We start from the raw sequence: 15180 nt of genomic DNA on the forward strand, positions 1-15180 counted from the left end.
CCGTCGCTGTACTGGTCTGCCCGGAGGTGACAGCCGTTTCAACCTCCGGAGCAGTGGTCTCATCACCACCAGGGTTCCCCGCCACCTCTTCACTCTCGGTCGCCGACTCTGACCGATTCCCCTGATCGGCAGTGGAGGCAACCTTCGCCTTGCCCTTCCCGCCGGCAGCCTTCTTCTTCCTCGCCAAGAAAGGACCATCTGCGGATTCCTCATCAAAAGATGACAAAATTAGAGGAATTCCCGCAGAGGTTTGAGCATTAAGAGGGCGAGGGTCAAAAAGTTCTTTACCTGGCCGCCTGGCGCTCAGGATCTCGTGGCCTGGCGGGTAGACCTCCACGAACCGATCTGCCGTTTGCTCAAGGATGGGCAACTCGTTCTCATCTAGAGCACGAGTACCCATCCGAGCGGGACTATCACTCTCCCGCGGCTGCAGGAGAGACTGCAAGTCGTTTCCCTCTGAAAACAAAAAGAAAAAACGGTTAGAACAAAAACCCTAAATTAACGGATAATATGAAGCATACCGTAAGGGACAGAGTTCAAACCGTATTCAAGGACGATGGGAATCTGTGACGCCTCCTTCCACACCCGGCTCATCCCGAGCATCACCATCCCGGACTCCGCAAAGCGGTAAACCGGAGACTGGATCTGGGAAACTTTGGAGAACCATTCCGCCTCCTGGTAGTTGGAGGCGTGAAGGTTCGGGAGAGCTCTCCCGTTCTTGAACGTCATCGCTATGGGGACGACGCGAGCGGAGATATAGAAGAACTCCCGCTTCCAAGATCGAAGACTGCGCTCGGTAGCGCAGATCTTCAAACCCTTGATCCGATTGACCAAGGTATACCACCCCTGGATGCACCTCCAGGAATAGAAGGTCATCAGGCGGTCAACATGGGGCTCCACACCCAGAATGAGACACACCCACTCGAAATGGCAGATCTTGGCGATCGCCATTGGGTGTACCTCAGTCAGATGCACACCGTGTCTCTCCAGAACACGGTATACAAACTTCGTCAATGGGAACCTGAGATTCCCATAGACGAAGAATGCAGCGTACACCCCTATCTTGCCCTTGGGGGCATCGTACACCGTCTGATGAGGTGTAGGAAACTCAGGCTCGAAAGGCTCGAGCATGAACTTCCTGACGACGTACTAATAGAGGTCGGCCGGAAGAGCACACTGGCACTCGCCAGCAGTACTCTTGTCATCCTTGTCCGACGTGGACGACGGATTCTCGGCATACACGTCAGACTCCTCGGCGGTAGCCTCAAGATCATGAACAAAAGACATGTTTTGGATGTAAAGAAGAACGATTTCAGGAGAATGCTCGACAGAAAAGTTAGAGTATTCGCCGGAAATCGTTTAGAAGAAGAAGAGTGGTGAAACTGTGAGTTGAGATGCAACCTCTCCTCCCTTTATATACTCATCGCAATGAATGCGATGAATTTAATGCGGAAGAGAGAGGAAAACACTGGTGCAATGAAACTATGACACGTGGAGAAAGCAAGCTGGCAACAGCTGTTGACAGGACGCGTGCCGTAAACTTCGCGGCCACGCGCCCGAAAACTCGCGCCCACGCGCCTGAAAAAGCGTCTGGAATGACCATATACTGTCACGTCGCCATAACTTCCTGCACGTCCTGACACTGCCAGAAGAAACCGTCGGACGACGTTTCAACAGTTTGGACTGTTCTTATCCTTTCACCAACTCTTCGAATTTCAAAAAGATTCAAAAAGATTCAAAAGTAAGCGGGACTATACCCCTTACCTTGGCAACCAAGTAACTATAAGACAGGTGCGAGTACAGTGTTAAGGCAAAACCCTTCACATACTTAGCACCTGCAGGGAATTGAAGCCAGGAATACCTTGGAAGTAAAGTAACTATAAAACGAGTGCGGGTACAGTGTCAAGGCGAAACCCTTCACATACCTAGCACTCCGCAGGGAATTGAAACCAAGAAGGATCTTCTGGGCCATGCTTGCGGAAACGGGAATAACATCCCCGCATAGCGGGAACGTCGAGAACCAGATTGTTTGAAGCTCCAAGATGGAATTGGTTGTTTTAACATAATTGATCACTATGTTCAAAACTACCAAAACCTCATGGAGAATCTATACAAGTGGAACTCAACGCTCCTAACTTGCGAGGAGGTTACAGACCTACCCGCATCATACCCAAAGATCAAACAGAAAAGTCAGGAATTTCTGCACGTGACATTAGGACTTCCGCGGGAAGAATCCCCATGGAAAACCTTAAAACTAAAACCTTTTTCAAAACCCTTTGCTTAAGTCCAAAAGTTCACCTCACTTAACAATTCTAAGAAGAACATTGGACTGGGGGGACTTGAAGAAGTAGGTCCCAGCAGAGCCCAGTTGGACCCGCAAGACTCACCTCAAAGAGGGACGTCTGCGCAGTTGAACCCGCAAGACTCACCTTCAACAGGGACGTCTGCGCAAAGGCTAAACTCGCAAGACTCACCTTGAAGAGAGACGTCTGCGCAGAAACCAACTGGATTCGCAGGACCCACCATGCTCAGAGACGTGACGTCCTTACGCGCAGTGCGCAAGCTGTTCCCGCAGGAACAGCCTCCCAATGGTCGACGTACTCCGCTTGTTCCCCCAGCAACGGATACTAGCCATCAGGGAAGGCTACCCGCGCAGCAAGGCTACACGCACAAGGCACTTAACTCTTAAATAATTCAGTAATGTCACCTGAAGAAGGAGTGAGCAAGCCGGGAACACTCCCGCACAAAGCCGGGAACACTCCCGCACAAATGAGCCAGTCCGTACGATACTGGAGGATCTTTTGTACTGTACCTGACGAGGTATGGACAAAAGATCTGACCAAAGATACGACAGCTCACTGACAACAGTATGACGAGCAGCACGCTCTTGTACTGTATGTCACTATCAGCCGCTGCCTACTCACCAACCTGTCGGATGACGTGCATAGCCTGCAGTTGGTGGAACAGGAATAGTACACAGCCGGCCTGGTCACTATCAGCCGCTGCCTACCCACCAACCACCAGCATGGCACGTGCGTAGCCCACAGTTGGCAGAACAGGAATACTATTCAGCCGGCTGTACCTGCTTGGAAACCTACCTTCGGCTATAAATACTCCAACACCTTGGAACGGTATTATCATCTCATCTCATACCATCATATCTGCTCTAGTCATTTCTCTTAATATACACTTATATTCAAGAGCAATCTAGTCTGATTCTCACGCCGGAGGGTGGTCACAAGGAGGTACCATCCCCCTTCTCAGTGACGAGCTCACGGTCTGTTTTGCAGGTCATCAGAAGAACAACCATATTTTCCGGAACTAACCCTCGTGGGAAACATCTATTCAACCCCCAGATTATCTGTAATCTGCCCGGGGTCGATTAGTGTTTCTTCAATGCCAAAACAGGATTCGGTACAAACGGTTCACATAATCCAGATCAACTCATTCCTTATCATTAGCTCTTCCGCCTGCATGCTGGTTCAAATGATTCATAAATTGCAAGAATCATCGTAATAAAACACCACCCTCATATATCCCTCCATCCGAATATAACGAATTTATTATCCCTTTAGTTTCATGAAAATATACACTTAACATCTCAAGCTCTTGTATGAATACATTATAATAGAAAAATATAATATATATTCACAATAGAGATATTAAACTGAGTGATACAAAATCAAATATGGATGGAACTCTATGTACGACTTTTTTATTTCATCTAAGTAGCATTTGTTATTTATTCTTTTCTTTCCATTGGTAATGTGATGAGTGATAGGTGACTTGACTATTCCACATATGTTTTGTGTAACATCCTAAAATTTATAATGTTGAATAAAGAAAGTTACGTTTAGTGATTTCCGCGTTATTAATTAATTAATATCGAGTAAAGAACGGATCATGGATTTAGATTAATTGAGATGGGTTAAATGAGAATGGGCTTTAGGTCTATGGGCTTTAAGGGATATAAATATCCCCTAAACCAACCTAAAATCCTAAACCCTCATTTCATTTCCATCATAATCTCTACACACTCCAAAACACACACACACCACACACCGCCATATACGGCCGGCGGCCGAGGGAGAGAAACGAGCAAGATCCGAGAGAGAGTAAACGATTAGTTGTGATTAAACAAGTTAAACGAGATCCAAACGAGCACAAAAGGTATGTTCTTGACCTTTAAAGTTTATGTTTTATTGAATGTCCTTAAACTTAAAGATCCAAGCTTTATAGTATATACGGGATATATATACGAACGAAATGGTTAGGGAACGTTAGTGGGTGATGTCGAACCATAACAAGGGTATTAAAATCGCCAAAATGCTTGATAAAAACCAAACCCGTAGCTAAACTGGGCAACTTCGTCTGCGAACTGGGCAACTTCGCCTGCAAACTGATAACTTCGCCTGCAAACTGGTAACTTCGCCTTCAAAGCTTAACTTCGCCTTCAAAGCTTAACTTCGCCTACGGCCAAGTTCGCCTAGCTGGTAACTTCGCCTAAAGCTAAGTTCGCCTAAGGTTTAACTTCGCCTAAAGCTAAGTTCGCCTAAGGTTTAACTTCGCCTAAATCTAAGTTCGCCTAAGGTTTAACTTCGCCTAAAGCTAAGTTCGCATAAGGTTTAACTTCGCCTAAAGCTAAGTTCGCCTAAGGTTTAACTTCGCCTAAAGTCAAGTTCGATTAGAAAATAAATTAAAAACCTAATGGAAAATGTGTTAAGACAGTTAATGTAAATAAAATTTTTCCAAGCTGACCTGGCAGCTCGACCCCAGCCAGGGGCTCTGCCCCTTGGACCCTGCTAGGGGCTGCCGCCCCTAGACCCCGCTGCCAGGGGCGCTGCCCCCGGACCCCCGTTCGTTGTGGGTTGTATAAAGATAGAAATACAACATGAGTAGTAGTAGTTAATTGATACATATAAATATTATACAGTTAGCCGTGCACAGCTCAAGAAGGGAATAACGATTAACGGAGAGCGTAACAGGATTCAGGTGAGTTTCTAGCCCCATTTATGTGTTATGTTTTCGGGGCTGTGTGCATACTCGATGTGTTATTAATACATTTATCCTAAGTGATAAGTGTATGCCATATGTGATATATGTGATGGATATGAATGATTGCTTGTCGGTACGCGAACGATCTTCGGATATTGCGCGTACTGTCGGGTCAAAAATAAAAGTACGAATATTATATATCGAAGATGTATGAACATTACAAATGAATACTTGTCGGGGCGTGAACGATCTTCGGATATTGCACGTATCGACAAGAGGTATGGTTGTTAAATGAATGATGTAAAGAACGCCTATAGTGTTCTTATGCTATAATGTAATTATTGTATATGTGAAGTATGTGTATACAGGTACACGAATGGTATGTGAGTTCTACGTTCGACATAGTAAGTTAGGATGGCAAATCCCTCTAGCTTTTGTCGGACATAGACTCGGCTGGTGATGGCGTAGTTAAGGACTGCGGGCCTTATACGTAAAGTAGATGATAGATGTAAACGTAGATAGGGATGGTGAGCCTTATACGTGTTACAGATAATAGACGACAACGTAGTTAAGGACTGCGGACCTTATACGTATTATAGATAGGCATCAGCATAGGAAAGGACTGTGGACCTTATACGTGCTGTATTTGTATTGTGGTAGCATAGGGGAGGACTGCGGACCTTGTACGTGCTATGGTTTAGGTTGCAACATAGGGAAGGACTGTGGACCTTGTACGTGTTGTGGATGTAGGATGGTATAGGGAAGGACTGCGGACCTTGCACGTACCATAAATGGTGAACATAGGTAAGGACTGCGGACCTTTTACGTGTTCACAACCTTGAGTACAGGTATAGACGGCGGACTATGAACGTACTCTCGGTAGACTGAGGTTAGTGATTGTAGATATGTATGTATGTATGGTAGTAAGTATGTATGTAGAACAGAAGGGTAACTAGTTAGGTATGGATATGTATCTTCGGATATGTATGTATGTGTATGTATTGTATGGCGTCCGATTAACTAGAACTCACTCAGCGTAGCTGACTTTTAGTATGCACGCAGGTGAGTAGAATGAGACAACTAGCTTGAGCGGGCACATGGTGGGCGAATAGGAGACTGGCATTTGAAGACTCAAGATGTTTTAATGTAATTGACGTTTATTTTGAAAGACAAGAATGTTTAATTAAGGCAAGTTTTGGATTGTTGTAACGTTTCATGAAAGTTTTTATATTCCGCGAAAGTTTTAATGAACTCTGATTTGTAAGAACTGTGTTTATGAGTAAATCCGACGCTAAAGTAAGGCTACCGGGTTCGGGGCCTTACATTTTGTAGCTATCATTCATTAGTACCTGCCTTTAGATATTGCCCCACACAAGCATTTGGTTTCGATAATAATAGAAAAAATGGTAGAACTTGCTCTATGGTAATTTAAAAAGTTGTGTTACATGATCTAGTATAGTATCTTAATGAATGATGTACAAGTCACTAAAATAGATGTGATGATCAACTATTCTTTACACAAGAAAAGAATGATTGAGGTTTAAGTTGATACAATGCATGTTTTGTGGACCATTCTTTATGATGGTCATCTTTGCTATTGTCATTATTAGTGTGGTCCCTAACACTAAGTACTCACATATCCGGATACAAATATGTCTCTCCTTAAAACTTCTTTTGTCTACTACTTCATCCACATAAACTTCTAAACTTCACTATTTCAATTATAAGCTTTGCCATATGGTAGGACCCTTTCCATAGAAGCTTGTTAGTTGAAAGCAATGCATCATCCAAAACATATAAGAGACGCACATGTGAACTTTAATGTCTCGGACAAATCCAAAGATATCGGTAGAGTATGATTTTGACGTTTACACGTTTATCTATGAAAACAGAATTATACATAAAATATAATCTACTCATATTTCGAGTTCTTGTAAATTATAAGGAGTTGTGATGTGTTGTTTTGAAGTTTAGTCGCACTCGAACTTAATTTGAGTATTAGGTTTAATTAATGAATCAACCTTTAAAAGCTTCTCTTGATGTGTCATTGATTTTGTTGTTATAGTTTAGTTGTCTTTTTCAAGAGAGATATGAGTAGATTTTAGATCAAAAAACTTTTTCAACCCATTTATCATTAAATTATGATAGTATTGTGTCCACTGGACTTAGGAAGCTACTTAACAGGGTCCATGTCGTATTTATTTACAAAGGGGTTTGAATCTTGTCTTGGTCTTGGTTTTGGTCTTGAGATTTAGGTTTAACTTGACTTGATAAAAATGTTAAATTATGTTAGCTATTATAAAGTCTGATGGACTATTTTTATTTTATTTTTAGGTGAATTAAATAAGTTATTTAGTTAAGGAAATAATAATACGCAAGAGCGTTAGGGTGTTAAAAGAACATAAATCTGAATGTCCAACCTAAAATCCGAAACATTTGAAACGGGATTGGGAAAACTATTTTTGAAGAGCATGACTTCTACTCAAGTTTTACTATGACTTGTATTCGTATCATCTTCTCCCCTGTAATATCCCGAAATTTCCAAAATAATATTAATTATATTATTTAATAATAGAGGGAAAGTTTACTCGAGTTATCGGGAAATAAATAAATAGAGTAGGAGTTGGTATGGGTCGGGCTAGTGTTGGGTAATGGATATGGGTTATGGACTTGGGTTATGAAGGAAAGAGGGAAGGACCATGGGCCTAAGCCCATGATCCATAATTATATAAACCTTAAATCACCAATTATCATTCATTTCTCATACTCCATACACCACCAAAACACACACTTAGCTCTCTCTCTCTCATCTTACTCTCTCTCTAAGCCGAAACCAAGAAGAAGAAGAACGAGAACCGAGTTCAGACCCGAGGTAATGTTAGTATGATATTGTAGAGGTCCAAAACTGTTAGATCTAGTTGCGAAATGAGGAGCCGACACCGTTAAATCGTTAAGGTCACGAGATCCGGTGGAATCGGGTATAAACCAAACCTAAGATGAGCTTAGGGGTCACCCTAGCTCAGATCTGGATCGAACGGGACGAAAAACGGTGAAAACGGTGCTGGAATACGTTTTTCCAGCGAATCCGCGGTTTTCCAGCGGCTTTCCAGCGGCGGCGCCGGAAAAGTTAATACGAGGTAAGGTATGTCAGGGAATGTTCTGACATTCCCTGACCTAACCCTAGTTCGCTAACGGAAGACTAACGAACCAGAGGTGATTCGCTAACTAGTTCGCCTGAGGGAGCGTAACGAATTAGCTCTAGTTCGTGTCTGTTTCGTTAGGGGAAAAGGTAACGAATTAACCTTGATTCGTTATAGCCAGTTCGTTAGAGAAGATAACGAATTAGATGGGCGATTCGTTAGAGGGACTGTTTCGTTATGGACTGATTCGTTAAGGCCCAATTCGTTATGGAAGATGACGAACTAGATTAACGAATCAGCTAAGAATGGATAACGAATCAGAATGTGATCTGGATAGCGAATTAGAGTGTGATATGATAACGAATTACACTTAATTCATTATAGAGAATGAGATGGTGAATAAAATAATAATTTCAAATCCTTGTGGAAAATGTGATAAGACAGTTAATGAAAATAAATTTTTTCCAAGCTGACCTGGCAGCTCGACCCCAGCCAGGGGCTCTGCCCCTTGGACCCTGCTAGGGGCTGCCGCCCCTAGACCCCGCTTTCAGGGGCGCTGCCCCCGGACCCCCGTCCGTTGAGGGTTATAGTTAAACTAGAAGTTTAGCATAATGACAGAATGGTCCCTGTACTTAGAAAGGAATGAGATAATTACATAGTAGCCCTTGTACTTTAATAATTTATGAAAGATGCCCTTAAAGAATTAACGAGTAGCGATTAACTAACCAGGGTAATGATTCAATGAAGTAAAATCGGCTTAGACACGTAAGACTAATTAAGTACTAATGAGAATGGCTAGAGTAGTATTTGATATTCAATTATTAAACAGTTAGACGCGCACAACTCGAGAAGGAATAACCAGTAGCAGAAGAAGTAACCAAATTTAGGTGAGTTTCTAGCCTCATTTCCTTGTTATGTTTTCGTGGCTGTGTGCATACTCGATGTGAAGTGTGAATACACTTACCTTAAGTGGTAAGTGTATGCTATAGATGTTATACGAGGTAGCTATTATATAATGTTTGTCGGTACGTGAACGATCTTCGGATATTGCACGTATCGCCAAGGGTAGTGATTGCCAAGTGGTTATTAGTGTGTATGAATGCTATGATGTGACTTGCTTATTATGTAAATAATATGAAGCGTGTTGTAGACAAGTAGAGGTAGAGCGTGTTAGAAGTGGCAAGAGTCTAGTAAGAGTGTTAGTGGCATGACGATAGTACGTGGTAGGGTAAGCCTATACGTGACTGCGTCATTAAAGTGGCAAAGTGGCATAACGTTATACGTTATTAAAGTGGCAAAGTGGTAGGCGTAAATAAGAGGCTAAGTGGTAAGGTGAGCAGGTTAGATAGTGGACTACGTGTCTTCGGATACGTATATGATGCATGTAGTGGTTGTATGATAAGTTGCTTGATTAACTAGAACTCACTCAGCGTAGCTGACTTTTAGTATGCACGCAGGTGAGCTGACTATAGCGTTAGCATGAGGACGGCACATGGCTTGGATTGAACGGCTGGCATGCGAAGATAGAAGTAAAGATGTTTAAATATTATGTTTTGGGTTTTGGTATCAAAGAAAAGATTTAATATTTTGTAACAAATGATTGATGTTTTATATTCCGCGAAAAGTTTTAATAAACTCTTATTGGTAGAACTGTGTTTATGAGTAAATCCGACGCTAAAGTAGGGCTACCGGGTTCGGGGCCTTACATCCCCTTTATGATACTACCAATTGCATTTGCATGAAATAAGCTAACGCTTTTTCTTTCTTTATATCTTTTTTCATAGTTATATAGAAGAGGGAAAGGTTTGATTATTAATGATTAAAAATAGGGTAAATATCATTAAAAACTTGTAAGGCCCCGTTACCGGTAGCCCTACTTTCGTGTTGGATTTACTCATAAACACAGTTCTAAATATCAGAGTTAATTAAAACATTCGCGGAATATAAAAGCTTTCATAAAACATTTCATAACAAAACACCTCTTGTCTTAAAGCAACATCTTGTCTTTCAAAATAAACAAAACATTAAACTTAAACGTCTTGAGTCTTCCGATGCCAGCCCCTTTATTCAGTGCCACGTGTCTCCTCACGCGAGCTGCCTCATCCTACTCACCTGCGTGCATACTAAAAGTCAGCTACGCTGAGTGAGTTCTAGTTAATCACATAATCATACAATACCTTCTTACATTTCATACTTAACCTCTTAACTTTCTTACATACACACGTAAGTACATATACTTTCATTCTTACCTTCATACTTCATTTACATACATAATCATACGTTTTAAAGAGCCTTTCGCCCTATAACCTCACAGATATTATAAGGGTCTGGTCCTTAACATCACAGATATTATAAGGGTCTGGTCCCTAACATCACAGATATTATAAGGGTCTGGTCCCTAACATCACAGATATTATAATGGTCTGGTCCCTAACATCACAGATATTATAAGGGTCTAGTCCCTTTGTTTCGTGTAACTATACCATACCTGTTCATACATGCTTTCCTTGACAATACGTGCAATCTCCGAAGAGCGTTCACGTACCATCATCATAACATACATACATTATGCATACATCATATATTCATACATACATCATATCTCTCATCATACTTATCAATCATATCTTAACTACCACCTGACGGTCATGCAATATCCGAAGATCGTTCACGCACCGTCAAGCAATCATCATACGTAAATCATACAAGGCATACACTTATCACTTAAGATAAGTGTATTCACTATCACATCGAGTATGCACACAGCCCCGAAAACATAACAAGGAAGTGAGGCTAGAAACTCACCTAAAGGCGGTTGCGTTCACCATTTACGGTTATCCCCTTCTTTAGCTGTGCGCGACTAACTGTATAATATTTACACGTATCAATTAACTACTACTACTACTCATGTTGTATTTCTATCTTTATATGACCCACAACGAACGGGGGTCCGGGGGCAGCGCCCCTGGCAGCGGGGTCTAGGGGCGGCAGCACCTAGCAGGGTCCAAGGGGCAGAGCCCCTGGCTGGGGTCGAGCTGCCAGGTCAGCTTGGAAAAATTTTATTTACATTAACTGTCTTATCACAATTTCCATTAGCATTTTGAATCATTGAATAATATGCTACTTAAAAGTTCAAGGGTTTATTTGTAATTAAATCATTCTTTTCTAAGTCCAGGGACTGTTCTGTCATTCTTTCAAAGTTCTAATTCATCACTCAGTTCTTAACGAATGGGAATTCATAACGAATTAGCCATTATAGCGAATCTGCCTTTGTAACGAATCAGGCATCTTAACGAACTGGTCCTTATAGCGAATTGGACTTTAACGAACTGGTCCTTATGGCGAATTAGACCTTAACGAACTGATTTGGTCAACGAATGAACCCTATAACGAAGGGGGTTCATTCGTCCCTCCCTTAGCGAATGGCCTTAGCGAATGGCCTAGTTCGCCCTTATTTCCCTAACGAATGACATGCTAGTTCGCTAATCTTTCCTTAGCGAATCGGCTGGCGAATCACACCTACTTCGCTAATTACCCTTAGCGAATTAGGGTTAGGTCAGGGAATGTCAGAACATTCCCTGACATCGCTAACCTCATACCGACCTTTTCCGGCGCCGCCTTTTCGGCGCCGTCATTGCCGGAAAGCCGCCGGAAAAACGCGATTTCGCCGGAAAAAACGGGTTTTACCTCGTTTTTCACCGTTTTTCGTCCCGTTCAATCTAGATCTGAGCTAGGGTGACTCCTAAGCTCATCATAGGTTCGGTTTATACCCGAATCCACCCGGATCTCGTGACTTAAAAGGTTTAACGGTGTCGGCTCGTCGTTTCATGATTATATCTAACATATTTAAGCTCAAACAATAAAATACTATCATTACCTCGGGTCGGTTCTCGGTTTCCTTCTTGATATCGGTTTAGAGAGAGAGAGAACTAGAGAGAGAATCTTAAGTGTGTGTTTTGGGTGGTGTATGGAATGTGAGAGAATGAATTAAATGAGGGATTAATGGTTTATATAATTATGGATCATGGGCTTAGGCCCAAGGTCCTTTCCTCTTTCTTTCATAATCCAAGTCCATAATCCATATCCATTTAACCCAACACTAACCCAACTCGTATTCTATTTCTCTAAACCGATAACGACCCACTATAAAATAGACGATATTTATTCTATTAATAAAACCGAAATTAGGATGTTACAACTAACATACTTTTTGTTTTTTTTTTCATGTTTAAGTCCCTTAACAACGTTTTTCACATAAATAACCATCATGCATATATTCAGTTATTTCTCGTAAAAGTCCTAAACAATATTTTATACATTAAAAACCAATAGACTTTCTGTTTTTATTATAAAAATCCTTTTAACATGTTAAATTTGGAAAAAAAAATATATATTTCTTAACGATAATCGGATGAAATCATTAAAATGCTATTTGACAAATTAAATTACATTAGCGATAAAACATCATTTGCTTATAAATTTTTTTCACAATTTTAAGTTCATACAATCCATTATGGCGGACTTTTGTTTTTATTTTGAGTTACGTCAACCATGCTCAAACCAATCAACACAACCATCGTTATTCGTTACCATGCCACCAATGGCACTTCCACCATGAAACTACCATCTCCGCCACCTTGAAACCCCATCGTTAAACCACCATTTCCACGATCTCTTTTGGTGTAGATTTGCAATGCTAACATAACAAGATATGAATATGATGTCTAAAATAAAGAAAATCTAAAAACTATGGAAGAAAACAACGGTTAAATAAAATTTTAAACGGAAAATAATAATAACCATGATTTTTAAATTTCGTTAGCCCATCGGTTGACGGTTGCAGTCTGACCACCCATGTGACTTGTGAGAACTGAGAACATAGTATTCTTTTTAAAAAAGGAAAAAAGAGTAAGTTAATTGCAGTTTTACCGTATCTTAAAAGTTAAAACTATATCCGTTATTGAATATTACATAAAAGATTGTAAAAAAGGAACTTGAAGAAAGTTTTATGTTATACTGGATAAATGTATTCATAGCATATGATCTATGTTTGGGCCCAAAGCCCAAACCTCTTAAAAGTATAATCCAGTTAGACTTTAGTAGAGTCCAGTTATGGGTAAGTTACAGAATGCCAGAAAAGGGCCTTGAGGCTTGATGCATGAATTTATTTGCAAAATCACTGCTAAAAGTAATATTTGTTACACTCTGGCCGGTGTCACAAATTTCATACGACTCATTGACCAAAATCTGAATGTTACTTTTCTTTATTAAACGACTCATTAATCCAAACCTGTTTTGACAAACCAAATTGATGACTTGTTCAAATGAAAATTTTTGACTCAAAATAAATTTTGTTGGATTTTTACTCGAAACAGTATGACTCGTTACCCCAACCCACCCGTTTTTACTAGAGTTGCTAGTCAATAGTGATTAATGCAAAAAGAATGGACCAAATACATCTTGTCTATGTCACGTCATTCTGCCCATCACCTTTTCCCCTATACCCATCTCTCTTCATCCTTCTCTCTCCTCTACCTGATACTTCAAATCACCCTTAATGCAACTTTTCTCCAATTCAATTCTTTTAAATGTATGTGCACATTAGGCCAAATGCATCGTAAATGTAATGCATTGGCCATGGTATTAGAACTTTAGAATTTTAGGAGAACGAAAAGCTTTATGATCATTTCGTGATATAACCATTTTATCTAGTTAAAACTCACTCTTCTCGTCTCTAAAGTTGTAAAGTAAAACTAAAAATAAACACATTTTGTATTTATAAATCTGGTGAGCTTTAATCTGAGTTGGTGTTGGACACGTTTAACACTCCCTCGCAAACTATATATACATTATCATGGTTGCATGAACATAAAATTACTCCAGTCTCCAAAGTCCAAATACTAACTTTTAAGGCCATATTCAATTGGGCCAACTATCGTAAAGAGAGCAATTTCTACACGGGCCGCAATCTATTTATCTAATGCCACTACACAAATGATTTGATAGTTGCAATTTTTATTCATAAAATGCATTTTCAACTTAAATTTAAATTTTAAAATTGTTTTGGTAGCCAAATTCTAACATATAGTATTGAGTAATTTTAGGACATTCTAATAAATCAGCCTAAAAATAATCCACCGATTGTCGTACTAGGGAATGAGATGTGGGGCGTTTAGAAAATGAGAGACGCATTTAAGGAAATGAGTAACTTTTAGTTAAATTATAAAGGCAGGGATAGTAAACCTACAAAGAATGCTATTAAGCTGGTAAACAAATGAAAGAGAGGCCATTTCATGAATCTTGGAACTTTCTGCCCGTTTCTATAATAATACTAAAATAAAAATCCTTCTCCAAACAACCTTTGTTTAAACTTTAAAATAATTAAGCTTTCAATATTAAGTATTGTTAAACTTTTAGCGGGTGAATCAAGAACACAAACACAAGATTTGATCAACACACGATCAACTCTTTTATTAAGAAAACGACAAACGAGAAAAACTTAATAATTAACTAACACATTGAACCAATGGTATATATAAACCCATGGTTCCTAATCCTATAATAACTCAAATACAGAATTTGAATCCAAAACAAATAGAATATAATAAAATAAGACTAACTTATCTTATAATAATAAACTAATTATTATATTAAATATTCTTCAAGATTCTTGGAGTCTTTAATCTGAGTTGGTGTTGGACACGTTTAACAAAGTATTATTACTTTTTAGAGATTACTTTTATTGACTAATAAAATCCAATCTATACTTCGGTTGTGTATAGTGGATGCAATGAGGGGACACCAAGGGTGTCCATGTCATCAAATTTGGGTGTTAAAACGGCTGTGTTGGCGCCATTAAGGGGTGTCGGTCCCCACTTTGCCAAGGGCTTATTGGGAAAGAAGGGTGTGAGAGGTAGCGTTCATTCCCAATCAACCAATCACACATTATTATTTTTATTTTAATTATTTTCTTTAATTTAATTGTTAGTTAAAACCACAACATCATTAGTTCATTATTAAATGATGGGTTAGTTAAAGTCTCATT

Source organism: Bidens hawaiensis, unplaced genomic scaffold, assembly GCF_021521415.1.
Source record: "Bidens hawaiensis isolate Kalapana, Puna unplaced genomic scaffold, B.hawaiensis_p1.1 tig00004748_1, whole genome shotgun sequence".
NCBI lineage: Eukaryota > Viridiplantae > Streptophyta > Magnoliopsida > Asterales > Asteraceae > Bidens > Bidens hawaiensis.